General features: G+C 37.5%; 1 protein-coding gene across 3 annotated transcripts in view; it reads right to left on the bottom strand.

The window, feature by feature from the left end:
* Positions 1-26,417, bottom strand: part of BMPR1A (bone morphogenetic protein receptor type 1A) — a 140,349-nt gene that overhangs the window by 103,611 nt on the left and 10,321 nt on the right. For 2 of the 3 annotated variants that reach the window (XM_059397956.1, XM_059397954.1), the window contains exon 2: positions 2,006-2,168. The exons of the other annotated variant lie outside the window; for it this stretch is intronic. The gene's annotated coding sequence lies outside the window, so the exon portion shown is untranslated. The remainder of the gene's footprint in view (positions 1-2,005; positions 2,169-26,417) is intronic. 3 annotated transcript variants of the gene reach the window in all.

Genomic DNA, 26,417 nt, shown 5'->3' with positions numbered 1-26,417 from the left:
TGAGGTAAGATTATCCTGTTGGTGTCAACTGAATTATAGTCCTTAAAAGCAGGGAACCTTGCCCAACTATGGTTTGAAAGAGACAGATGACAGTGGGTCAGAAAGATGAGACCATGTTGGCTTAGAAGATGAGGAGGCAGGAGGCCATGAACCAAGGATTGTGGCTGGCCGCTGGAAGCTGGAAAAGACAAAGAATCAGATTCTCCCCTACATAAGCTTCCAGAAAGGGACAGAGTCCTACGGACACCTGATTTTAGCCTGATGAGACCTGTATTGGACTTTTGAGCTGCAGAGCTGTACCATAATAAATACATACTACTTAAACCACTAAGCATGTGGTAATTGTTACAGCAGCAACACAAAACTAATATATCAACTGTACTATATAACCGACTGCTATTGACTGAATGTCTGTATCCCTCCAAAACGCATGTGTTAAATCCTAAATGCCCAAGGTGATGGTGTTTGCAGGTGGAGCCTCAGGGAGGTAGGTCTCAAGGGCAGAGACCTCAGGATGGGCCTGCAGTCCTTATAAAAGAGAACCCAAAGAGCTCCCTTGCTCCTTCTGCCATGTGAGGACACAGAGAAAAGATCGCTACCTATGAACCAGGAAGTGGGCTCTCACCAGACACCAAATGTCAGTGCCTTGATCTTAGACTACTCAGCCCCCAGACTGTGAGAAATAAATGTCTGTTGTTTATAACCCACTCAGTTTATGGTATCTTGTAATAACCTAAACAGACTAAGACAACTGACTCTTGTTTTTTAAAATCTTGACAATGCTAGAAAAGAGTCTGCCAATGAGCACATATGTCAGCAGAAATCCTAACCTCGTACAGATGATATAAAGGTATAGGTGACCGTCACTACACAACTTGGTGTGGTTTTCCTGCTGATGACATTCTGGCCCAATGTTATACCTAGAAAGTCTATTATTAATATCACTCAGTCATACATGTTTGCAGTTTAAATGGAAATTTTTTAAAAATTTCCTTTGACCGGGTGCCTGGGTGGCTCAGTGGGTTAAGTCTCTGCCTTCGGCTCAGGTCATGATCTCAGGGTCCTGGGATGGAGTCTGGCATCAAGCTCTCTGCTCAGCGGGGAGTCTGCTTTCCTCTCTCCCTGTCTCTCTGTCTGCCTCTCTGTCTACTTCTGATCTTTCTCTGTCAAATAAATAAATGAAATCTTTAAAAAAAAAAAAAATTTTCCTTTGACCATAAATAAGCCTCTAAGTGCTTAAAGAATTACTTGGAATTCAATTATCATTACCATTAGGATACACACTGGATTTAAATGACAAACATATTACAGATTTGATAAGAAATTAACAACATTAAAGGTAAAAATTTTACCAGAAATGTATGTTAATGAGATGGATGGAGATTCTTTTTTCAACCAGTTCATTAATCTGTTTGAATAATTACAGCTAAAATTAGACAATTTGGCATACTCTTATTTTTGTCTTTTAGGTCTTTTTTGAAAGAGTTTATTTATTTGAGAGAGAGAGAGCAGGGGGAGGGGCAAGGGAGAAGCAGATACCCCACTGAGCAGGGAGTCTGACACAGGGCTGGATCCAAGACCCTGGGATGGTGCCCTGACCCAAAGGCAGACGTTTAACCAACTGAGCCACCCAGGCGCCCCTGTTTTTTAATTTTTTTAAAAGAAAAGCATGAAGAAATTACGTTCATATAAATAGATGAAAGGGAATGGTAGGTATTTTGTCAGTAGTCACACAAATTTTAAAATTCCTCCTGAGTTATTTGTTGAAAAATCCCAGTGATTTAACATCAAAAATATTTTTAATGATTTAGCAGCTTATTACTCCTGAAAACTGGAACTGAAAAAGCCTTCAATTTCATTGGAAGCAAAAAATTGGAAGCCATTAATGAATTTACTCCCCAAAGATTAATGCTATTTAATCTCTCAGTGCTAAGAACAACATTTGGAATTGCCACTTTAGTAATCCCTAAGGTTTTGTTTTGTTTCTGAAGATACATAAACATACCACAGGAGCTCCTGGGTGGTTCAGTGGGCTAAGCCTCTGCCTTCAGCTCAGGTCATGATTTCAGGGTCCTGGGATCCAGCCCCACATCAGGCTCTCTGCTCAGTAGGAGCCTGCTTCCTCCTCCCTCTCTGCTTGCCTCTCTGCCTACTTGTGATCTCTCTCTCTGTCAAATAAATAAACAAAATATTTAAAAATTTATAAGCATACCATTAAAATTCACTCTTTTAAAGTGTTCAATTCAGTGGCTATCAGCATATTCACAAACTTGTACAACCATTACTACTATCTAATTCCAGAACATTTTCATTACCCTAAAAAAAAACCTTATAACATTAACAAGCACACACAAACTCCCTCTCTACCTAGTCCACTAAGCCATTTCCTGTCTCCCTGCATTTGCCTATTTTGGACATCTCATATAAATGCAATCACACAATACTTGGTCCTTTGTCACTGGCTTCTTTCACTTAACATAATGCTTTGAGGTTAATCCATTATGTAGCATGAGTCAGTAGTGCCCTTCCTTTCACAGATGAGTATTCCATTACATAGATGAACCACATTTTATCTGTTTATCAGCTGGCAGACATTGGGTTGTTTCCTCTTCTTGGCTATTATGAATAATGCTGCTATGAACTTTCATGTGCAAGTTTTTGTGTCAACATACATTTCTAACTCTCTCAGGTATATACCTAAGATTGGGAATGCTGGATCATACAGTAGCTCTATGTCTAACCTTTTCAGAAACAGCAGATTGATTTCCAAACCAGCAGCATCATTTCACATCCCTATAAGCAGTATGAGAGTTCGTTCCCATTTGTCCACATCCTTACCAACACCTGTTATGATCTCCCTTTTTATGCTTGCCATCCTAATTAATAGGTGTGAAGCGGTATCTCACTGTGGTTTTGATTTGCATTTCTCTGATAACTAATGCTATAGAGCATCGATCTATCTTTCCACCTATCTTACTAATCATTTGTACAACTTCTTTGAAGAAACATCTATTCAAATCATTTGCCCCTTTTAAAATTCAGGGTACTTTTTTGTTAGTTCTAAGTGTTCTTTTCATATTCCAGACACAAGTCACTTATCAGACATGATTTGCAAATGTTTCCACCTATGCTGTGGGTTGTCTTCTCACTCTTTGGACAGTGTCCTTTGATGTAGGCAGGTGTTTAATTTGGATGAACACCTATCTATCCACATTTTTCTATTGACTGTTTATGTTTCTGATGTCCTATATCAAAAACCACTGCCTAATCCAAGGCCACAAAGATTTACACCTAAGTATTCTTCTGAGAGTTCCTTAGTTTAGCTCTTACAATGAGATCTTTGATTTACTTTGAGTTAGCTTTTGCAAATGGTATGAGGTAAGGATCCAACTCCTTTCTTTTGCAATTGAATATCCAGTTGTCCAGCACCACTGTCTTACCGTCTTAGGATTATCTTGAGATCCTTTTCTCCCCTGAAGTACTTCCACCACAGGGCAAATGCATCATGGTAAGAACAGGGACAGAGGAAGCATTATGCCATTCTTTTGTAAAATGAAGGACAACAGTGGACAGAAATGTGGGAAAAAAGTAATTGCCTGAAAGACTGGTTCACAGGAAGATCAAGTTTAAGAAAGAGCACATGCTGATTCACTAAAACTATCCATGCACTTGTGTACCTCCAGGAGTTTGTGTCTCCACTTTAGGTCCAAGACCAATGTTTGATACTGTGCTACATTACTGCCTCAATTCCGGTGGGGGATGGGGGGCGGCAGTTATCATTTGTGAACAATTTTTTAATATTTCAGTTGTATAAATAATGAAATAAGATGGGGCTTTTCACCATATACATACCACTTAGCCAAATAGAAAAATCCACTTCTGGGGCATTTGGGTGGCTCAGTTAATTAAGTGTTCAACTCAGGGTTGTAAGATTGAGCCTTGGGCTCCATGCTGGGCATGGAGCCTGCTTAAGATTCTATCTCTCTCCCTCTTCCTTTGTCCACCCCCCAAAAAGAAAAGAAAAATTCACATCTATTCCATTTTACATGAAACATATTTGGTTCAAAGCATGAATAGAATGGTATTTTTCTTAACCTTATTTTATTAATTTGTTATTAAGAGTAATAACAAAAAAGCACTAAGAAATCCTACCTTGAGTCTACTAGTTTACTCACTTTATGCCTAGGCGCCCTTGAAACAAATCCTGCAAGGCTAGGGATACAGTATGGCATCGCTGAACAGAAATGCTATGGTCAAACCCTCAGTTTCATGGTACACCACTTCCTTTTCCCCTAAAATGTATGTTTAGTCAAATTCCTTTCCCCTGAGATTGGTCCAAATTATGATACTGGCAAAACAGATATGCTATTTCCTCTTATCATATAACTGACAGTTTCATAGGTTTGTAGTGTAACTCTGGGGAGATTTCATTTCCAATGACTTAACTTTAATTGGAATTAAACACAGGACACTATTTACATGTGTGATAATTTACTAAATATTTCTTCCCATGTTAACTAACTGTTCACCACCTCTGAATCCTAATCTAAGTACTAATCCAATAAATCTGAATATTTTTCTTTAAATTAAAAGCTTCCATCTGTTGATCGTGTATTTTATACACCCCAGTGTTGTCTTCCATTTTAAATTTTATGATTTTTATTATGTAAAAGTTAATTATTTTTCAAGTATCCAAGGCTTAATTAGTGGCCCTTTTCTCCACTGGGGTGTTGTCCTGGTGCTAAATTTAAAATGGAGCCGCTTCTGTACTCTTACACAATTTGTTTAATTATTCCATTTTTTTAACCTACTATCAGTGATTCTACTACAGGTGGTGTGATCTAAATTGAGATAACATACATTTTAAAGGTTTTTGGGTTTTTTGGGTTTTTTTTAAGATTTTATTTATTTGACAGACAGAGATCACAAGTAGGCAGAGAGGCAGGCAGAGAGGCAGGCAGAGAGAGGGAGAAGCAGGCTCCCTGCTGAGCAAAGAGCCCGATCCCAGGACCCTGAGATCATGACCTGAGCTGAAGGCAGTGGCTTAACCCACTGAGCCACACAGGTGCCCAAGATAACATACATTTTAAAAGAGTGTGAAAACTGTAATGTGAACATTAAGTGGTATTGTTATGTGTAACTCTGATATCATTCTGGTATTGTTATGTGTAGCTCTGATATCATTCACAGACTGATAGAGATGATATGTCAACCAGCTAAACACTGATTATTCAATAGTGTTGAAAAACTGGCTGGCTGGCTGGCTTCAAAGAAAAAACAACAGCTTTATCTCACTCCTTAAAACAAAAATAAACTGTTGATAAATAAGAAACTTAAAGTAGAAGAAAATAGTTCTGTTCCCAATTTTTAATTATTCTTGGACAAGGGGAGGCTATCATAAGCATGACAAAGTTACTGAGGTAAAAAATGGTAAGTTCCTTTTAGGAAAAGTAACACTTCAGTTGCCTATTAGACTTCCAAGCAAAGTATAAAACCATATTGCTCAGGAGGGATTCAGGCTGGCGATTAAAAGTTGGGCATCATCAAAACACAGACTGTTTCAAGCCTGGAGGTCGGATCAGATCAAGGTAATGAATGAGGCAAGGTGTTAAGGACTGGGTCCTTGAGGTGCTCCATGAGAAACAAAAGACTAAGAGGGAAACAAAGAAGAGGACCAGCCCTGGAAGCCAAGTGAAGGAAGTTTCTGTGGGGAGAGAATAAGGGACCACCTGTGTCAAGTACTGTTAACAGGTCAAATAATTTAAGAGCAAGAAAGGAAGAGTCATGGGTAACCTTTGCAAGAGCAGGTTAGGCAGGGTGCTGGGAGGAGAGCCAAATTAAAGGGGGGGGACTCAAAGATAAGAGGAGGCAAAAACTAGAAACAAAGTATAGAAACATCTTTGGAAAAAAAGAGGAGGGGGGGCATAGAGCAATAGAAGGGAAAGTGGAGTAAAGAGAGGTTGTGTTTAGGATGAGACAAGTGATGGAATTAGATGCAGCACAGTGTGGGGCGTGGCCCTTGCTACCAGGATGGTCAGCTCATTCCATTTAGAGGAAGGCAAAATACATGGCATATCTTCTTAAGGCAGCTACTCTCTCAGTGAGATGAAAAGTAAAGTTGTGTACTGAGAGTAAAGAATGCCGAAGGTAATGTCAGAGGTCTGAGGAGGAAGAGGTTGAAATGACCAGCTAGGTCAGACTAGGAAAGTAAATGGGCTACTGTTGAGCAACGGGAAGGGCTCTTCTGACAACAGTTGCTAACTGGAAGTAAGGCCAATCAGCAAAGGTAATTCTTCAGCCACCTGCAGCAGCAAAAGTGCAAGTAAGTGTACAATCAAAGCACCCAAATGAAAAAGCAAACACTGACAGAATTGAAGGGAGAAATAAACAGTAACACAGCAGTTTCAATACCCACCTTCAGTAACAGACAGAAGCAGACAGAACATCAATAAGACAACAGGATTTGAACACCACTTTGGACAAAATGGCCCTGACAGACACACAGAACACTCCACCAAACAGTAGCCAAACACACATTCTTAAGCACACATGGAACATTCTCCATGACAGATCACATGTTAGGCCACAAAACAAGTCCTGACAAAGTTAAGAATACTGAAATCATACCAAGTATCTTTTCCAACCACAAAGGAATGAAAATAGAAATCAAGTAGGAAAACTGGAAAATTCACAAATATGTGAAAATTAAACAACACACTCTTCAACAACTAATGGGTCAAAGAAGAACCAAAGGAAATTAGAAAATATCTTGAGACAAATGAAAACAAAAACACAACAACCAAAACCTATAGGATGCAGCAAAAGCAGTTCTGTGGGGGAAGTTTATGGCAGTAAATGGCTAAAATTCATAAAGAGAGTGTTTCAAGTCAACAATCTAACTTTATACCTCAAAGAACCAGAAAAAGAAAAACTAAAAACTAAAAAGGTGTAAGGAAGAAACCAAAAATAATTACAGCAGTGATAAAGGACAGGAGAACAATAGAAAAAATTAATAAAAAAATTTATTTTCTGAAAAGATCAACACAATTGACAGACCTAAGAAGGACTAAGAAGAGAGAAGGCTCAAATAACTAAAATCAGAAATGAAAGAGGAGATACTACAACTGATGTCACAGAAATACAAAAGATTTAAGAGATTATGATGAATAATTATACATCAACAATTTGGATTGCCTGGAAGAAATAAATTCCTAGAAACATACAGCCTAGCATGAATCATGAGAAAAAGAAAATCTAAACAGACCTGTAACTAGTACAGAGATTGAATCACTCCTCAAAAATCTTTCAAAAAAGAAAAGCCCAAGATCAAATGGAGAGTTTCACACATTTAAAGAATTAATGCCAATCCTTCTCAAAGTCTTCCAAAAAATTCAAGAGGAGGAACACTTCCAAACTCATTTTATGACCTCTGATACCAGAGCCCGAAAAAGATACTATTAAAAAAGAAAACTTTAGACCAATATTCCTGATAAATATAGATGCAAAATTCCTCAACAAAATACTAGCAATCTGAGTTCAACTGAACATTTTAAGTATTACACACCATGACCAAGTGGGATTTATTCTTGAGATGCAAGGATTGTTCAGTGTAAGAAAATCAATAAATGTAATATGCCACATTAACATAAGGAAGCACAAAAATCACATGATTGTCTCAGCTGGTGCAGAAAAATCATTTGACAGAATCCAACAACCTTCCATATAAAAACACTCAACAAACTAGAAATAGAAAGTTAATTACTTCAACATACTAAGGTCATATATGAAAAATCATACTCAATGATGAAACTGAAAGCTTGTTCTCTAAGATCAGGAACAAGACAAGGGTGACTACTCTCACCACTTCTATTCATTCAACATACTATTGAAAGCCCCAGACAGAGCAATTAGGCAAGGAAAGAAAAAAGAAGGCATTCAAAACAGAAAGGAAGAAGTAAAATTATCTCTGTTCACAGATGACATGATATTATATGTAGAAATCCACAAAGATTCCACACAGGGGGAAAACACCTGTTGAATAAGTGAATTCAGCATAGGTACAGGATATATAATATATATTCAAAAACTAGAGCTGTGTTTCTGTACACTAACAATAAATCATCCATAAAGGGAAATTAAGAAAACAAACCCATTAAAAAAAGAAAACCTCATTTATAATAGGGAGTGGGGGGATGGGCAAAATAAGTGAAGGAGAGTGGGATATACAGGCTTTCAGTTATGGAATAAGTAAATCACAAGAATAAAAGGCACAGCTTAGGGAATATAGTCAATGGTCTCATATTAGCTATACTTGTGAGCACAGAATAATGTATAAATTTGTCCAATCATTATGTTGTATACCTGAAACTAATGTAACTTTGTGTGTCAACTGAACTTCAATAAAAATATTAAAAAATAGGGACGCCTGGGTGGCTCAGTTGGTTGGACGACTGCCTTCGGCTCAGGTCATGATCCTGGAGTCCCGGGATCGAGTCCCACATCGGACTCCCAGCTCCATGGGGAGTCTGCTTCTCTCTCTGACCTTCTCCTCGTTCATGCTCTCTCTCACTGTCTCTCTCTCAAGTATATAAATAAAATCTTAAAAAAAAAAAAAAAAAATTAAAAAATAAACTGGAAGAAAAGAAGAAAAATGCTGAAATGATTTTTTTGTTCTGAAAGATGTATATTTACAGGCTCACCAATATAGAGAATGTTTTCAGTTCAGGATCACTTCAATGCTTTGTAATAATAAATTGACATGAAACAGATTATATTAAAAATAATGGCCTATTAAAAAAAAAAAAAGGAAAGAAAACACTTTGGAATAATTTTAACCAAGGAGGTGAAAGACTTGTGCACTAAAAACTACAAAACACTGCTGAAAAACCTTAAAGAAAACGCAAACAGAAAGACAATGTCCATACTGCCCAAAGCCATCTAGAGATTCAATGCAATCCTTATGAAAAATACCCTAACAGCATATTTTGCATAAATAGAAAAAACTGTCTTAAAATTCGTATGTTATCTCAAAGGACCCTGAATAACCAAAAACAATCTTGAGAAAGAACAAAGCCAGAGGCCTCTGGCTTTATGACTTCAAAACACATCATAAAGTTCTACAGTAATCAAAAAGTATGTTACAAGCATGAAAACAGACATATAAACCAGCAGAAGAGAATAAAGACCCCAGAAATAAGCCCTCAAAAATATGGTCAAATTACCTTCAATAATACAAACCCCCACAATGGGGAAAGGCTAGTCTCTCCAACAAATGATGCTGGGGAAACTGGATAACCACATTAAAAAAAAAAAGAAGACAGACCCTTACTTTACACTATCTACAAAATTTAATTCCAAATGGGTTAAAGAGGGGCGTCTGGGTGGCTCAATTGGTTGAACATCTGACTCTTGATTTCAGCTCAGGTCATAATCTCAGGGTTGTGTGATCAAGCCCTGTGTTGGGCTCTGCGCTCATCAGGGAGTCTGCTTGGGATTCTTTCTCTCCCTTTTTCTCCCCCTCTGCCTCTTCCCTCATTCCTGCTTGTACTTTTTTTCTCTCTCTCAAATAAATAAATAAAATCTTTTTTAAAAATGGATTAAAGCCTTCAGCCTAAGATATGAAACTATAAAACTCCTAGAGAAAATACAGGGAAAAAGCTTCATGACATTGGGATGAACAATGATTTTTTAGGGGCGCCTGGGTGGCTGAGTCCTTAAGTGTCTGCCTTTGCCTCAGGTCATGATCCCAGGGTCCTGGGATGGAGCCCCACATCAGGATCCCTGCTTTGCGGGAAGCCTGTTCTCCCTCTACAGCTCCGCCTGCTTGTATTCCCTCTCTCGCTCTCTCCGTCAAATAAATAAAATCTAAAACAAAACAAAACCAAAAAGCCAAAAAACAATGATTTCTTGAAAATGACACCAGAAGTATAGGTAACAACAATAAATACAAAAATGGACAAATGGGACTATGTCAAAACTTAAAAACTTTCACAGCAAAGGAAGCAATTAACAGGGTAATAAAAAGGTAACCTATCGAGTGGGAGAAATACTTGCAAATCATATACTGGACAGGGTATTAATAACCAGAATATACAAAGAATTCCTACTTGTAACAAATAATAGAAAACTAATTAAAAAATGGGCAAAGGACTTGAATAGACATTTCTCCAAAGACATACAAATAGCCAATGGGCATCTGAAAGATGCTTAACACTAATAGTGAAACTCATCAGTGAAATCCAAATGAAACCACAATGATGTATCACCTCATACCCATTAGCATGGCCCTTACTAAAAACCAGAAAATGACAAAGTGTTGCAAGGATGTGGAGAAATTAGAACCCTTGTGCACTGCTGGTGGTGGTAATGTAAAATAGTGGAGCCTAAGGAAAAGCAACACGGATCCTCTTCAAAAATTAAAAACAAAATTTTCATATGATCCAGCATTGGCAATTCTGGGTATATATTCAAAAAGAATTGAAAACAAGATCTCAAAGAGAGGCATGTACACCTTTGTTCATTGTGGCATTATTCACAAACCAAGAAGGGGAAAAAACTTAAATGTCCATCAACAGATTCATAGAAAATGTGGTCTACACATGGGATGGAGTATTATTCAACCTTAGAAATCAAGGAAATATTGTCCTTTGCTACAAACATGGATGAATCTTGAGGATGTTATGCTAAACGAAAAAAGCCAATCACAAAAAGACACGTACAGCCTTATCTCACTTACATGCGGTACCTAAAGTAATTAAACGCACAGAAACAGAAAGTTGAAGTATGGCCAGATGCCAGGGGCTTAGGGGAGGGAGAAATGGGAAGCTGCTCTTCAATGAGTATAGTTTCAGTCAGGCAAGCTGAAAAAAGTTCTAGAGATCTGTTGTGTAACAATGTGCACATAATTAACAATACTGTAGTGTACACGTAAGTCATCAAGAGTGTAAATTTATGTTATGAGTTTTTTACTACACACACACACTCAAAGTACAGGGTAAGCACAACTGGATTTACCCAACATTGGAGCTTCTCAACTAAGCAACGAAGCAAGTGAGGGCAAGGGTGTTGGGAATATTCGCAGCTAAACCATTATGACTGACCACAGACTTCAAATTGAGTAAGAAGCAGAGTGAGAACATAAGGGGGGAGTGTGGTGAGGAACAGTAAAAAAGTAATAGGGTCAGTGGTTTGTAAGCCCTAGTGAGGTAAAAGGATTGCTTATATTAGAAGGCATGAGCTGGAAAGATGAGAAGTGATGATCAGAGTAGGGTACTTGAAATTGAAACTATGGATTTATGATTATGATCACATTACTATTGTATAATAGACCTGAGGTCAGGGTGGCTGAGGTAGAGAGAAAAACATTGGCAGAGGTCAAGGAAACAAGAGACTAGGAAGGCAGTGGAAGAATCGGCCACCTGGATGCTGAGATGGATCAAGAATTAAAATAAACTAGGGCGCCTGGGTGGCTCAGTCGTTAAGCATCTTGCCTTTGGTCACAAACCACATCTTGCCTTGGGTCACGATCCCAGGGTCCTGGGACAGAGCCCTTCATGGGCTCCCTGCTCAGCAGGAAGCCTGCTTCTGCCTCTCCAACTCTCCCTGCTTGTGTTCCCTCTCACACTGCGTCTCTCTCTGCCAAATAAATAAAACCTTTTAAAAAAAAACACAAAACAAAACACCACTGGGTTAATGAGTTAATAAAAGAACATACATATTACTATAGCTAAAAAAGTTTAATTATTTTAACATCTGTATTTCAATATACTTGGTTTCCTTAGAAATCCAATTGTGTTTTATTTTATACACTTAAAAACACTGGTCTGAAAAACTGCCCAAAAAACTTCAGAACGCTTGAGAGCAAGAAGAGGAATTGAATGGTCAGAAAATGAGGCACAACAGAAAGGCTCCAGGGGTTGAAGGGCAGTGGAAGAAAAGGGTGTGCTGAAGAGACTCAACACAGCCTTAGGTTCCCGTAAGTTCAATGAGAGTTTAAACAGAGTAAGGGAGACACAGAAAATGTTAAGTGGAAAAGGCAAGTTGCAACACAGAATGCATGATGCCATCTGTATAAAACACACACAAAAAATGGAAATATACTTTTGTAAAGGGAGAGAAAATTTTAGAAGGACACAAAGTGGCCAACTGTGGTTTAGAATGAGAAGTAAACTGAGGAGGGAGGAGCAAGAAAGGAAGAAAGGGGGAAAGCTTACTTTTCTACATTGTTTAAACAGTTTGCTGCAAGGGTGTATTACATTAAAAAAAAAAAAAAACTAGTTATTTTTAGGGGAATCCTTTCTCTTTTCCTTAATATATTCTCCTGTATTCTTGCAGGACACTAAGGGCTGGACTTCTGGGCTCTCTAGAGACTTAGTGATGTATTCTTTCAGAAAATGCTGTCTAAAAACAAAAAAACTTTTATAGCAGGGCAGGATGGCTATTGCAGGGAATGCTTTTAGCTATGTGGGGCTGTCATAAAGCAATTAGCCTCGTAAGGCCCTCAAATATTTGACTTCTGTGTTAAGGCAAGCAGGAAACTGGAAGCTTCATTTCCTGCAACTCTCTCTTCATGCTTCAAAACACACCTGGGACAGGAAACTGCAAAGCAGGCCATGGTTATTGGGCACTTACCGAAAGTAGCAAACATGGCAATACTTCTCTCAAGCTGAATGGCTACTGCTGATGTATAAGGAACCTACAGATTTTTTGCTTCGCCGTGTATATGCCATTGTACTGAACTTGTTTATCAGTGTTCCAAGTTTATCAATTGATTCTCCTGGTTTTTCTAGGTAGATTACATGCTCTGCAAAGAGCACAAGCAAAGAATACAAGTTTTGATTTTCCCTTTTAAAGATCTATGCCTTTTTTCCTTCAGCCTCTTATTCCATTGGCTGGAGCCTCCAGTTAAATGCTTAACAGAAGCAATAAAAATGAGCTTAGTGGGGGCACCTGGGTGGCTCAGCTCGTTGAGTGTCTGACTCTCGGTTTCAGCCCAGGTCATGATCTCATGGATCATGAGATGGAGCCCCCCTGCCTAGCTCTCCATTCAGTGGGTAGTTGGCTTGAGGATTCTCCCCCTCTGCCCTTCCCCCCGCTCACTAGCTCACTCTCTCTCCCTCTAAAATGAATAAATAAATCTTTTTTTAAAAATGAGCTTAGTGTTGTTCTCAGAAAGTTTTCACAGTATTTTACCAGTCAGGTTTACTACATGCTCTAGGTGGGTTTTACCCCTTATCAAGCTGAGTAAGTTTCCTTCTTTTCCTAGTCTATCAGAAGTGGTTACTGAATTTTATCTGGTATCTTTTGTTATCAATTGAAATGATCATACGATTTTCCTTCTTTGATTTACCAATATAGTATAATTGATACTGAAAGGTTTGCTAAGATCAAATCATCCTTGAATCCCAGGGTGAGTTTTTCCCTACACAGTTTTGATATACTGTTGGATTCAGTTTCCTACTATCTTATTTTAGATCTTATAAATAGGTGATAAAGGAAAATGGCCTATTGTTTTCTTTTCCTGTGCTATGTTTTTGCTAACAGAATTATGATTGCTTCAAAGGGCACCTTCTCTTTTACATTTTTTTTCTTTCCTCTGGAAATCTGTGTAACACAGGGATCATCAATTACTTAATGTCTTGTAAAAAATATCTGGCCCTTTTGAAGGGTATATCTTCAACAATTTTTTTTTAAAGATTTTATTTTTTTTAAAGATTTTTTATTTGTTTATTTGACAGAGAGAGATCACAAGTAGGCAGAGAGGCAGGCAGAGAGAGAGAGAGGAGGAAGCAGGCTCCCTGCTGAGCAGAGAGCCCAATGCGGGACTCGATCCCAGGACCCTGAGATCATGACCTGAGCCGAAGGCAGCGGCTTAACCCACTGAGCCACCCAGGCGCCCAACAATTTTTTTCTATTTCTTCATCAGCTACTGGATTATTGAGCTCTTCTCTTCTTCCTGAAAATTTTAGTAATTTACATTTTCCCAGGAAATAATCTGTTTCATTAATTTCTAGGGTGTGTGGCATGAAGTTACATACAATATCCTCTTCTGAGGCTCCCATCTCAGAACTTATGGAGGTGTCCCTGGCTCGTCTGTAATGTTGGCCTCCAGCTTGTTTTCTTCTTAACCAGGCCGGCCCAGAGTCTGCCAGCTTTGATTTTACTGTCAAGAGCTGTTTTATTTTGGGGGCACATGGCTGGCTCAGTTAGTAGAGCATACTACTCTTGATCTTAGGAGTTACAATCCCAACCACCAAGCTAGGTATAAAAATCAAATCTTTAAAAAAAAAAAAAAAAAAGTTGTTCTATTTTTCATTAACTTGTATTTATTAACTCCTTCATTCTACTTTATTTGGGTGTATTTTGTTTTTTAATCAGTTTAAACTGAATATCTTGTTCATTCAGCTCTAATCTTTCCTGTTTACTAATATTTAACTGCTATGAATTTTCCATAAAGTTTCACATTGGTGACATTGATATGTAGTGCTCTCACTGTAATTAACTGCTAAAATTGTGTGACTTCAGTTATAATCATCTCTTTAAGTTATTTAAAAGATATGTCTCTTCCCTTGCTCTGAAAGAAGTAGATGTTTCTGTTTTGGATTTTTGTTCTTTTTGGTCCATATGGTTCTGTTTTGGAGGGGGCATCCTGTTTCTGCTCATTTCTACTGCACTATGGTCAGAAAATATAAATTAACCTATTTTATTTTTGCTTTCTGAAAATCTACTGATTTGTGGCACAAACATGCTCATTTTTTGTAACTATCCCATGTGCTGGGAAAGTATACATATTCTTAAGAAATCTCTGAAGGGGGGCACCTGGGTGGCTCAGTGGGTTAGGCCGCTGCCTTCGGCTCAGGTCATGATCTCAGGGTCCTGGGATCGAGTCCCACATCGGGCTCTCTGCTCAGCGGGGAGCCTGCTTCCTCCTTTCTCTCTCTGCCTGCCTCTCTGCCTACTTGTGATCTCTCTCTCTCTCTCTGTCAAATAAATAAATAAAAAAATCTTTAAAAAAAAAAAAAAAAGAAAAGAAAAGAAAAGAAATCTCTGAAGGAACAACAACCAGTCTTCATTAATGATCCAGAATTTAGAAATGTAAAGCCAATGAATACCAGTAGCTATTTTTCCTCCCCATAGCTACACAATTCCTTATTTCAGCAATGCATCTGATTCAATGTTCTCTCTATATATTCACTTCTGATCACTCAGCTACTTGAATTCCACCCTTGAATCTGTGTCTAATGACCTAAGCACTCTAGTACTAAGTTCAAGCAGTCTCCAGTGACCCTAAGCAAATTCCTAGGCCAAACAAGCCAAACAGCCCCACTTGGATCAGGGTTCCATCATCACTCTACTCAACTACAGCCAGGGAAAGAAAGGTCATTGTTGAAAGGCTTTTTAAAGTTTACCCACAGCCAGGCCTCCTCTACTTCCAGGAGTAAGGGAGAACTACATTCTCTATCCTCTTGCAGTTAGGTAAGCCAAATGACTAGTTCTGACTAAAGTTTCATGATTACTAATTACGAGACCCTCCAATGTTTCTTCCCTTTCACTGCAACCAAGAAAGCCATGTGTTCCAGAGGGCCAGCTACAAGAGGACAGAACCTATGATCGGCTTCATCTCAACTGCCTACTTCATTCAAGCTGTACATGGGATGAGAAATGAACTTTTTGCTCTGTCTAGCCAATGAAATTCTAGGATTTTGTTCATTAATGAGGCATAATTTAGCCAAACCTGGTTAATACTGTCCTGCTTACCATTAGCTCCCAGAGCTGTGGGAAGTCCCATTCTCTGATATATTTTCTTTTTATAATAAAATTGACATTTCTAGTACAAATAAATTTGGGGGAAAGGGTCTTTCTCTTCTACAGTCTCCAAATTTTTCTAAAAATAACAAATGTGGTTTTCATAATCAGAAGGAAAAAACCCTTTAAAATATTAATAAAAGTTTCAATGGACTTAGCACTTTGAAACTGGAAACTTAGCCATCACCTAGTCTAGTCCTGACCTTTCATTCTGTAGAACAGAGAACTGAGACCTGAAGCGTGTCCTGAGTAAGACTACCCAACCAGTCATATTGGACTAAGGGTAATTACTCAGGCCTCTGGACTGCTGAATTTAAGTCAGTCATGATAACACATTTTAAGATTTATTCCTTCTTCTTTTAAAATATACTTTCTGTGACTCTTCATGGGTCTATATCCCCCACTTTATCCTACTAATCAATTTTGTACAGTATCTCACTACATTCTCAACATAAATAAGCTTAGGTCTCCTATTATCTACCCTTAGCCCTCTAACCTTTTCTTTCCTAGCACCAATATCACATAGTAATCTTATACCTGGGTGGGTTTGTGATTTTATTATTTTTTATTTTTTTATGCCGGTTTCCCCCACTAGAGCATAAGCTGGATCCATGAAAGCAGAACTCAGGACAATGTTATCCACCATTAAATAGTAACCAAGTCTGGATGGTATGGGTCTATAACAGGTACTCATTACATACTTACCAAGCTGAATTAAACTTTCCAAGTCTTAAAGACTTAGAAATAATTACCAAGATGAAAACTAATCACCTCAAAGTTCTTTTCTCTGAAGCCTGGTCTCCTTAGAAAAGTTAGGGGTTCTATGGAATGGCCAAGAAAATGAAAGGTTTTCAGAAAGGTTACTGAGGTAAATCCTCCTAGAAACCAAGAAAACTAAAAATGAAGCAATGGGGCAGAGGAAGTTCAAACATACTAATAGCGAAGGGTGCCTGACTGGCTCAGTTGGTAGAGCTTGCAACTCTTGTTCTTGGGATCATGGATTCAAACCCCATGCTGGGTGTAGAGCTTACATACATACATACATATTAAAAATAATACTAATAGGAAAACAAAGTAAACCTATTTCTATCATACCTTTCCCCTTATTAAAAAAGGAATTTGATGTAAAATATAAAACTAAAATTCTCCCACTCTATCCAATGAAAATTAAGAGGAATTCCAATCATTTCAATTTCTTGACATTTGAATCATTGATCTTTAGCCTTTCTAGTTTTCTGATACATATTTTTAAAGCTGTAACATTTCCCCTAAGTATAAAATTAACTGTCCCAAATTTTGCTATGACATGTATTTTCACTATGATTGAACCTATTAATTTCTAATTCCTCCATAACTTTTTATTTAATCCATGGATTTAGAATTAGAAGTACATTGCTTAATTTCAAATGTTTTTCTTTGTAACTGATTTCTGTGTTTTTTTTTTAAGATTTTACTTATTTATTTGACAGAGAAAGGTCATAAGTTGGCAGAGAGGCAGGCGGGGGTGGGGAGCAGAGAGCCTGATGCGGGACTCAATCCCAGGACCCTGAGATCATGACCTGAGCCGAAGACAGAGGCTTAACCCACTGAGCCACCCAGGCGCCTGTAACTGATTTCTAACTTAATTCTACTATGGTCAGAGGACACTGTGAATGATTTCAATCCTTTGAAATCTGTTGAGGCTTGCTTTATGACCAAAAAATGGTCATATTCTATCCTCACTGGGTGTGGTGCTCTTTATTAACTTTTTCTTTGTGTTGCTTATGATTGCTTATGGTCCCTGATCTAAAATTATAAACTTACACACTGCTTATTATGGGTCAGATATGGTTCTAAAATATAAAACATAAAACATATATATAAATCTTAAAACTACTCCATGAGTTAAGGAGCATTATTCCTATCTTATAGAGGAGGAAATAGAGATGTTTGTCAAATCAGTTTGCCAAAATTGCTAATTGCACAGCTAGGAAGAAGCAGACCTGGGATTTAAACTAAGAAGAGTTGGTTTAATTTAAACCCAAGAGGAGTCCGTGTCCTAAACCACTATATAAATAACATTAAATTTTATAGGGACTCCTGGGTGGCTCAGTCAGGTAAGCATCTGCCTTTGGCTCAATTTTTGGTCTCAGGGTCCTGGGATCAAGCCCTGTATTGGGCTCTCTGCTCAGCAGGAAGTCTGCTTCTCTCTCTCCCTCTGTATGTACATTCTTTCTCCCTCTCTCTCAAATAAATAAATAAAATCTTTTTTAAAAAATCACTAAATCTTTTTTAAAAAAATCACTAAATAATCACTAAATAATAAATAAATAAAATAATGTATACCAGCATATATATATACACGTGTGTGTGTGTGTGTGCGCGCGCGTGTGTATATATATAAAAAACATGGACTTCAATACACACCTTCATATATAGTGGTTAAGAGCTTAGATAGAGGGGTGCATGGGTGGTTCAATTAGTTAAACATCTGCCTTCGGCTGAGGTCACAATCTCAGAGTCCTGGGATCCAGTCCTACGTGGGGCTCCCTGTTCAGCAGACAGTCTACTTCTTCCTCTCTCTCTGCCCTTCCCCCCCAACTCGTGCTCTCTCTCGCTCTCTCTCAAATGTTTTTTTAAAAAAGAGCATGGATATATAAATATTTACATATATATGTTATAGATATGTTATAGATATACATAGAAATAGTGATCCTAAGATAAAATGTTTTCCCTCTAGTAGGGAAAAATTTTACTGAAAGAGCACCCAAAAAAATAATTAAGAGCAATTTTTTTAAGAGCAATTTTTTATCAGAAGTGTTTAACATGTGAATTTGAAAGGACACAAATATTGCATCCTCATTATCAGCAAACCATGCAAAAAAAAAAAAAAAAACAAAGAACAGAAAAAGAAAACAGAGAAGAATTATACTAAATATGACCAATGGTTATTATGAGATGTTGGGGACTTTATCCTTTTTGTTCTACTTTCCCATGATTTCTTAATCCTGACTAAGAATCACCTTTAGAGGGAGGAACACAAAAGCTTACTACAAGCTCTAACCGAATCAACAGTGTCCTGTCGTATCTCTCAAGCTAAGAGTAATGGTAATAAGACACTGAAAATCACAGGAGATAATGGACATAAAAGTGCTTTGTAAACCATAAAATATACAAATGTTAATAATTACAAAGCATCCTAGGACTAAATAAAAGCTTTTTCATGCCTTTCCCCTTTTAAATTTCAGCTGCTTTAAAGTGCCTAACTTTTTGAAAACATATTTTGTTTAAACAAATTTAGAAGACTTGGTTTTGAAGGGCAGAACATTAAAGTGCCACATATCCTTGAGCACTGACAAAAAGGAAAGCAACGACAAATTTTACAAAAGCATCAATCTCTCCCAGTATCATTGAAAACAGCCCGATCTGTATTTAATAAAATGTTGATTCAGGGCTGAAGATATAAATAGGAAATCTACATTTAACCCAAAAAAGTGATGTTATTTCCAGACAAGAATTTTTATAACCCCCAAAATAGAGGAATAATTCATTTAAAGATGAATTAAATATACATTATATAACCAAAAAAGTACACATCATAATTAGTGATAAGACTGTACACTCATTCTTTTAAGGATATGCTTTCCTTTCAAAGTTTCTTTCCCTATATCTGCACAGAATCCATGAATAAAGAATGCACAGCTGCCTCACAGATGTATAATTTCAGTGTTTAGATTCCATTCTTTCTAGCTTCATTCTGCTAGAGGTTTTGGATTTTCTATTTCCATATGGTTTTTGACCTCCCTTAGTTTAGGTTCTACCTCCCCACATCATATTCTATTTTAGTCATTACAGAAAAACACATCATTTGAAACATCTTAACTTTCTTTTCAAAGCTTAAAAGTTGCAAAGCTGCACAAGAAAGGGAGAATATAAAGAAAAAAAGATAATCAGGTAAGTAGAACAAGACAGCCAAATTTCCCAAATTTCCTAGTTAGATAGCATCCCCTCCCTGGAACTAAGCCCCACCTTAATTCCAAGTTTCTTCTATTTCAGTTTAGACATTCACACTTAATGGAAGAGAATTTCAGTTTTGCTCACCTTTCCTCAAACTCTTAAGTTATGGTAGAAACATTTGGCGGGGGAGAAAGAAGGAAAGGTTAAGCTTTTTTTTTTTTTTTTTTTAAACTTAAACTGCACATACCAAAATGTTTACAGGAGTTATCTTTGCGTAATATGAGTATGAAGGATTTTTATTTTTTTCTCGAACTTCTCTATGCTTTATACTTGTTCAGTGAGCATTACTTTTGTAATCAAGACGCAAATAAGGCTTTTCTTTTGCTTTGAAGAAAAAGCCTGTAAGGAAAGGGGTTATTTTTAAATGTCTACATGCCATAATCAATTATGTTTAAATAACTTCTGTGAAACAACACAAGCAATTTAATAATATTCCAGGGGACAGTCTTGGTATCATTAACGGGTAAAAAATCAGGTTTCATTTCTCAACCCTCCTGACTCCCAAAACTGCCCCATAGATGGGCTTATTCACTTTCATTTTCAATTGATGTGGCAGTATTTCTTTTTTTCTTCCTGTTCTTCCATAGGGTAGATTTTAAATGTATTCTAAGAATTGTGATACAAATCACATAATTATATCTGCCCAGTCTCAGCTACTTGGCAGTAACAGCCAAGATAAAGCTATGAAAAAAGGCCCATCCGTGTGATCATCAACAATTAAACTTGTGGATACCTCAGAAATGAGATATATAATACAACCCTAATTTTTTAACAATACTTATGGGAAGCATTCTGGATAGATGCTTAGAAAGCAATTGCACTCCAGTGGCCTTTGAATACGGTTTTTTTCTCTACGATGCAAAACAAACATCAGAGAAGTAAAAAAATACCAACCAAAAGTTACCAAAAAGTTACCATTACCACAAATTTAAGTATTAAAAAGAGAAGGAATCAACTGTCAAAAGTCAATCAAATTTAAACCACCAAATACATAGATTTAGACCATGAGGAGAGAGGATGTTTTACCAGGTACCTCCATTAACACACCAACAAACACAGGCAAATCCATCCGTACATTAACAGGCAATAGTAGCGGGCAAAAATAAAGTAAAATGTAAAATATGTGTGTGACTGTGTGTGTACAGCACACATACTCATCTTAAAATGATCCTACTCTCTTTGAGAACAAATATAATTCTGTGGTTGAGAACATGGTCCCTGGAGTAAGACTACCTACATGTGATTCCTTAGCTCTGCCACTGACTAGGTGCACAACCCTGGGCAAATTAGGTCACCTCTGTGGTCTCATTCTCCTCTTGTGTAAAAGGGAACTAACAACCATATCCCGTCATAGACTACTTGTAAGATTAAATGAGTTAATATGTGTAAAGCATTTAAAATAGGGCCAGTGGAAGAGTCAGGACAATATGTTAGGTATTATTCAGTACCTCCAGATCTTTTATTTTATTGCTCTACAGTATTTAAACTAACACTCACTTACCTTTTCTATGTGAACAATACTGAAAGTTAATTTAAAATATCACAAATTCAAAATCTCCTATGCTGAGTAAAAGATATTAAACTAAGGCTTTGTAGGGGTGCCTGGGTGGCTCAGTTGGTTCAGCGTCTGCCTTGGACTCAGGTCATGATCTTGGGGTCCTGGGATCAAGTCCCGAGACCAGCTCTCTGCTCAGCAACAAGTCTGCTTCTCTCTCTCCCTCTGTGATCTCTCTCACTTTCACTCTCTCTCAAATAAATAAAATCTTTTTAAAAAGTTTAAAGAAATTTTTAAAATAAACTAAGGCTTTTTACTGACTACTTTTTATTTAATGTTTCCAAGGTCCAATAAACTCCAACTCCATAAAACAAAGGAATAACATATTTTACTTACTGTTTCAATTAAAAAGGTCATGATATACAGTTTATAATTTGAAGTGCACTAGTAAAAATTAAAATATCCTTAATGTTAAAAAATTATATTGTGCAGAATTGGAATGTATTTGGACAGAGAACTATTAAGAATATCAAAGGGTCATGTATAATACTCTAATTGCTTTTATACAGAAAAAAAGAATGGGGGCTGGTGTCAGCGGGGCTTTAGTGGGAACTTAAACTGATACATATGATTTTATTTTTTGTTTAAAGATTCATTTATTTGTTAGAGAGAGAGTGCACATAAGCAAGGTGAAGGGGAGGCAGAGGGAGAAGCAGGCTCCCCGCTGAGCAAGAAGCCCTACAGAACTTGTCCTGGGATCATGACCTAATCCAAAAGCAGATGTTTAACTGACTGAGCACCCAGGTGCCCCAATACTTATGTGATTTCAATAAGGGTCTGAAATTGGCACAAACACAAGAAAACGTTTTCTTTTTCTCCAACTTCTATCTCCAATTATGGTTGGTCCAATTTCCCTATCCTACCTTTTAATGACATCTAAAAGAATTCTTACAGCTTTATAGCAGTAGTTTTTAGTTATTAAAAAAAAGTCCAGTCCAGTTTATTGCTATTTAAAAACTTTAATCTTCAATCTTACAGTCATCTCTTTCCCTCCAAATTCAGATTTGGCACATGGTCCAAGAAAGTTCAGCCAGGGAAGTGGTGTAGTCTGATCTGTTTGGGGAGGAGAGGGCAATGAGGGAATCAACTGTCTCAACATGCGACCACTTCTGCAGTCCTCTGTGGTGGCTACCACCGCCCTGGCTAACACAGACTATGAAACAGGCAGCCAAATGATGGTTTTTCTTCTGGGGACAGGCCAGAGCTCTTTGGTGACTGAGGGGCGAAAGGCTCTAATCCAACTGCCCATTTCCCTACCCAGAGATCTGCTTCAGCTCAACTTCTACTTTTGCTCCCCTCTCCAACAGAGCCAGCCCTGTCAAGGTGGCTAAAGCCTAGCTACCTTCCACACTGCCCACTTGAACAGAAATTCAAGACAAGTACAGGCTGTTCCACTGCTACCCTCTGTCCACACTGAGGTTTTTGTCCACTTTTCTTTATCCCTTACTCAAGTAGGCACAGATAAACCAATCAGTTGTGTAACAACTACTGTCTCGGTAATGAGGATTCTGGTTCTGCTCGACTTTTCCCTCATATTCCTAACCTCAGGACTGGTTCTCTTAGACCTTCCCACACTAAACTCCTTAGGAAAGGCCACCTCAAGGGAACAAGAAGGGAGCAAAAAGTACAATGATCCTCACCAAGGATCCGTGGACAATGCCCCTCTCCTCCATTCTCTGAAAGCCTTCTGTCACACCCTAATAAGCCCTGGAAACCATTCAGACCACTAAGTGCTTGGGCTTTCTTTAGAATCTGGAATCCTTGACTTACACTTAACTCTGAAGTCCTAGTCCCCATTCTGAGTTAACTAGGAAAGTCCAGTGCTATTTACTTCTTTTATTTATTTATTTATTTTAAAGAATTACTTATTTTGAGAGAGAGAGAGAACACAGGGCTGAAGGGCAGAGGGAGAGAATCTCCAGCACACTGCCTGCTGACCTATGGGGATGCGAGGCTCGGTCTCCCCACCCTGAGATCGGTGCCTGAGCGGTAACCAAGAGCCAGCCGCCCAACCGACTGAGCCATCCAGGTGCCCCTGCTACTTCTTACTCTGATTTGTTTGACCTTGGTGAGACAATTAACCTTCATTATTAGCCTCCAATTCTTAACACACAAAACCAAAAAAGCAACAAAACCTCCCATTACCAATTTGCCAGTACTCCTGGTACACAAAAGTACTTTACAAATTCAAACGTTAATAATGTGAATAAACATAACATGCACTTCCAGAAGGTATCAGGATTAAATGTAATCTTCAAGGACCCTATAGCAGTCATTCAAACTGCTTTTGAAGATAAACCTGACCTCATCTTCTCCCACACAAATACTCTCTCACACAAACATTTATCAAGTATTGCTATGTGGTAAAATAGTGTTCAGTGCTTAATTGTGCTCATTCAGTCTTCACAGAAACTGTGAAAAAACTATTATTAGCCTCATTTCACATGAGGAAATAAAACTTAGAGAGATTAACTACTTTGGCGCACAGTCACAAACCCAGTAAACAGAGAGTAGTAAGGGATGGAACACTAAATACAGATCAGAGATAGGCACTAAACATAGAAATAATTCAAGGTTTAATGAACGTTTTAAGTTATTTGGAATCCAGAAGTCACTGTAATCGTATCAAGATCCCTTTATCTTCTTAGGCAATTAACAGCTTCTTTGTATAAAAAATTCATTATTTAACCTTAACTATATGACTTTTTGTTATTTTTTCTGAATGATGTGACCAATAGAACATGTTACAAACCATCTTCTACACAAACTGATAAGCTGCTAAGAAAGACTAGGAAACAGTGAATAAATTTAAAAAGAACAAAGTCTTAGTCAACACATTTAGAATAATGATGCCACTTGATTAAGAGACAGCATTATTATTGTAGGACTATATATATCCAGGAAGACAGGAACGTCTCTTTAATAATACATACCACTTCATTTCACTAAGTTTTAATTTTGAAGAACACATTTTGAAAACTGTAGTTTAAAGAAATTTGGCTTAGGCTCTTTATATTTAAAATAACTCGCTTTGTTTTTAGACAGAGAAACTTCATTTGCTTATTATCCCTTGCCCTAGCAGCCAGAAACAATCAACCTGGCCACTGCCAAGAAGGAAAAAATTTTCTTCTACCCTCTTAAGTTCTATATTTGGAGGACTGCAAATTAAATGGACAAAAGATAGATTAGGAAGAGAAAAAACATACTGTCATTCACTTAACAGTGCTTACAGAAAGATGTGACTAAAAGAGGCAATTAGAATTTGAGGCTCATATGTTATTAAGGAAAAGAGAGGGGAGGAAGGTATTTATGGGAAAACAAATCACTTTTAGGAAAGATAAACGGGCCCTTAGGAGAGTGGATATGATATATATGGCAATGTCAGTTTAGGTGTGAAGCCACTTTTTCTTTCTTCTCCTCTCTAGTGATAAGAATCAATCATCCCTGGTTTTGGCTTAAGGAGCAGCTCTATGACAAGTTCTTCTGCAAGGCTATGCTTTTAGGCAGATAAAGAAGTTCAGGAAAAAAAGCCTATTCTCAAATACCTTCAGTTGAAAATATTTTTTATGTGACAGTGATGTATTCTGGACCCATTCACCATCAACACATATAAGTATCTGAACACTTACTGTATACAAAGCATTGAATTAGTACCAAGGGCAAAACAAAATATTTTAAGACAAAATGCAGTCACCAAAGAGCTTATAAAATAAAGGAAGAGTATCAGATAACCTAAACTTTTTATTTTCTTTTTTTTTTCTAAACACTCTTACAACAGCAAAGGAATTTTTATATATTCTGAACAAAAATGAAAAACAAATGACCAAAAAAAAGACAAAAAACAAAAAACAAAAACAAAACAAATAAACAAAAACGCAAAATGCCAAGGAATAAGTTAATATCCATACCCCAAAAAAGAATTTCTGCAACATGAATAAGAAAATAGATTAGAAAAAAAAAAAAAATGAGAAAGAAATGCAAAGAATCAACAAACATATAAAACTCTACACAACCTTACTCAAAGAAATACAAATTAAAACTATAATACTGTTTTTTCAGCTGGCAGACTGGCAAAGATTGAAACAAACCGATGTTATTATGTGTTGGTGAGGGGGTGGGGGAAATACACGCAGACACTGTTGGTTGGAATGTAAATCGTTACAAAGATTTTGCAGAGCAGTTTGGCACTATAGCAGAAATGCATGGCTACTCTTACAGTAAACACATTTCTAAGAATTCATCCTATAAAATAAAAATAGCCTCACAGGAAAAGTACAAGCACCACAGCACTGTTTACCATGCAAAACAAAACAAAACAAAAAACCCACATCAAACTGACTAAATAGTCATCAACAGGGTATTGGTAAATAAAATGAAGATATATTCATAAAAGGGAACATTACTTGGCTACTAAAAAGAATGAGTAAGTCGCTCTTTAATGACAAAAAGAGTCCTCCTATTTATTCAGTGAATACAAAGTTATAGAAAAAATGGTGCATAGTATCACCTCATTTTTTGGAAATGGGGAGAGGAAAAGAAAAAGAAATAAAGACAGTGGAAAAGGAAGATTACATTTATCCTGGAACGTGGCTGACTCAGTCCAAAGAGCATTTGACTCCTGACTTCAGGGTCAGGAATTCCAGCCCCATGATACAAAGATTACTTAAAAAAATAAAACTTTTTTTTTTAAAAAGGGGGTGGCTCAGTCGGCTGTGTCTGACTCTTGGTTTTGGCTCAGGTTGTGATCTCAGGGTTCTGAGATCCAGCCCCATACTGGGCTCCGAGCTCAGCATGAAGCCTGCTGGAGTTTCTCTCTCTCCCTCTACCCTTCCGTGTGTGGGAGCGTGCACTCTCTCTAAAATAAATAAATAAATCTAAGGGGGGGGGGGGGAAGACTGCATTTAACTCTGTACTTTTAACACTTTTAATCCGTGGGGTAGTGGAGGCAGGATTACAGAAGACTTTCACTGTCTACTTTATGCCTGAAGTTTCAACCAAATACATGTAACTTCTGTAAAGAGAAGAAACTAACGGGGGGGGGGGGGGGGGGGGGGGGGGGGGG

The sequence above is a fragment of the Mustela nigripes genome, chromosome 4, assembly GCF_022355385.1.
Source record: "Mustela nigripes isolate SB6536 chromosome 4, MUSNIG.SB6536, whole genome shotgun sequence".
NCBI classification, from domain to species: Eukaryota; Metazoa; Chordata; class Mammalia; order Carnivora; family Mustelidae; genus Mustela; species Mustela nigripes.
This window is presented reverse-complemented; position numbering and strand designations above follow the sequence as displayed.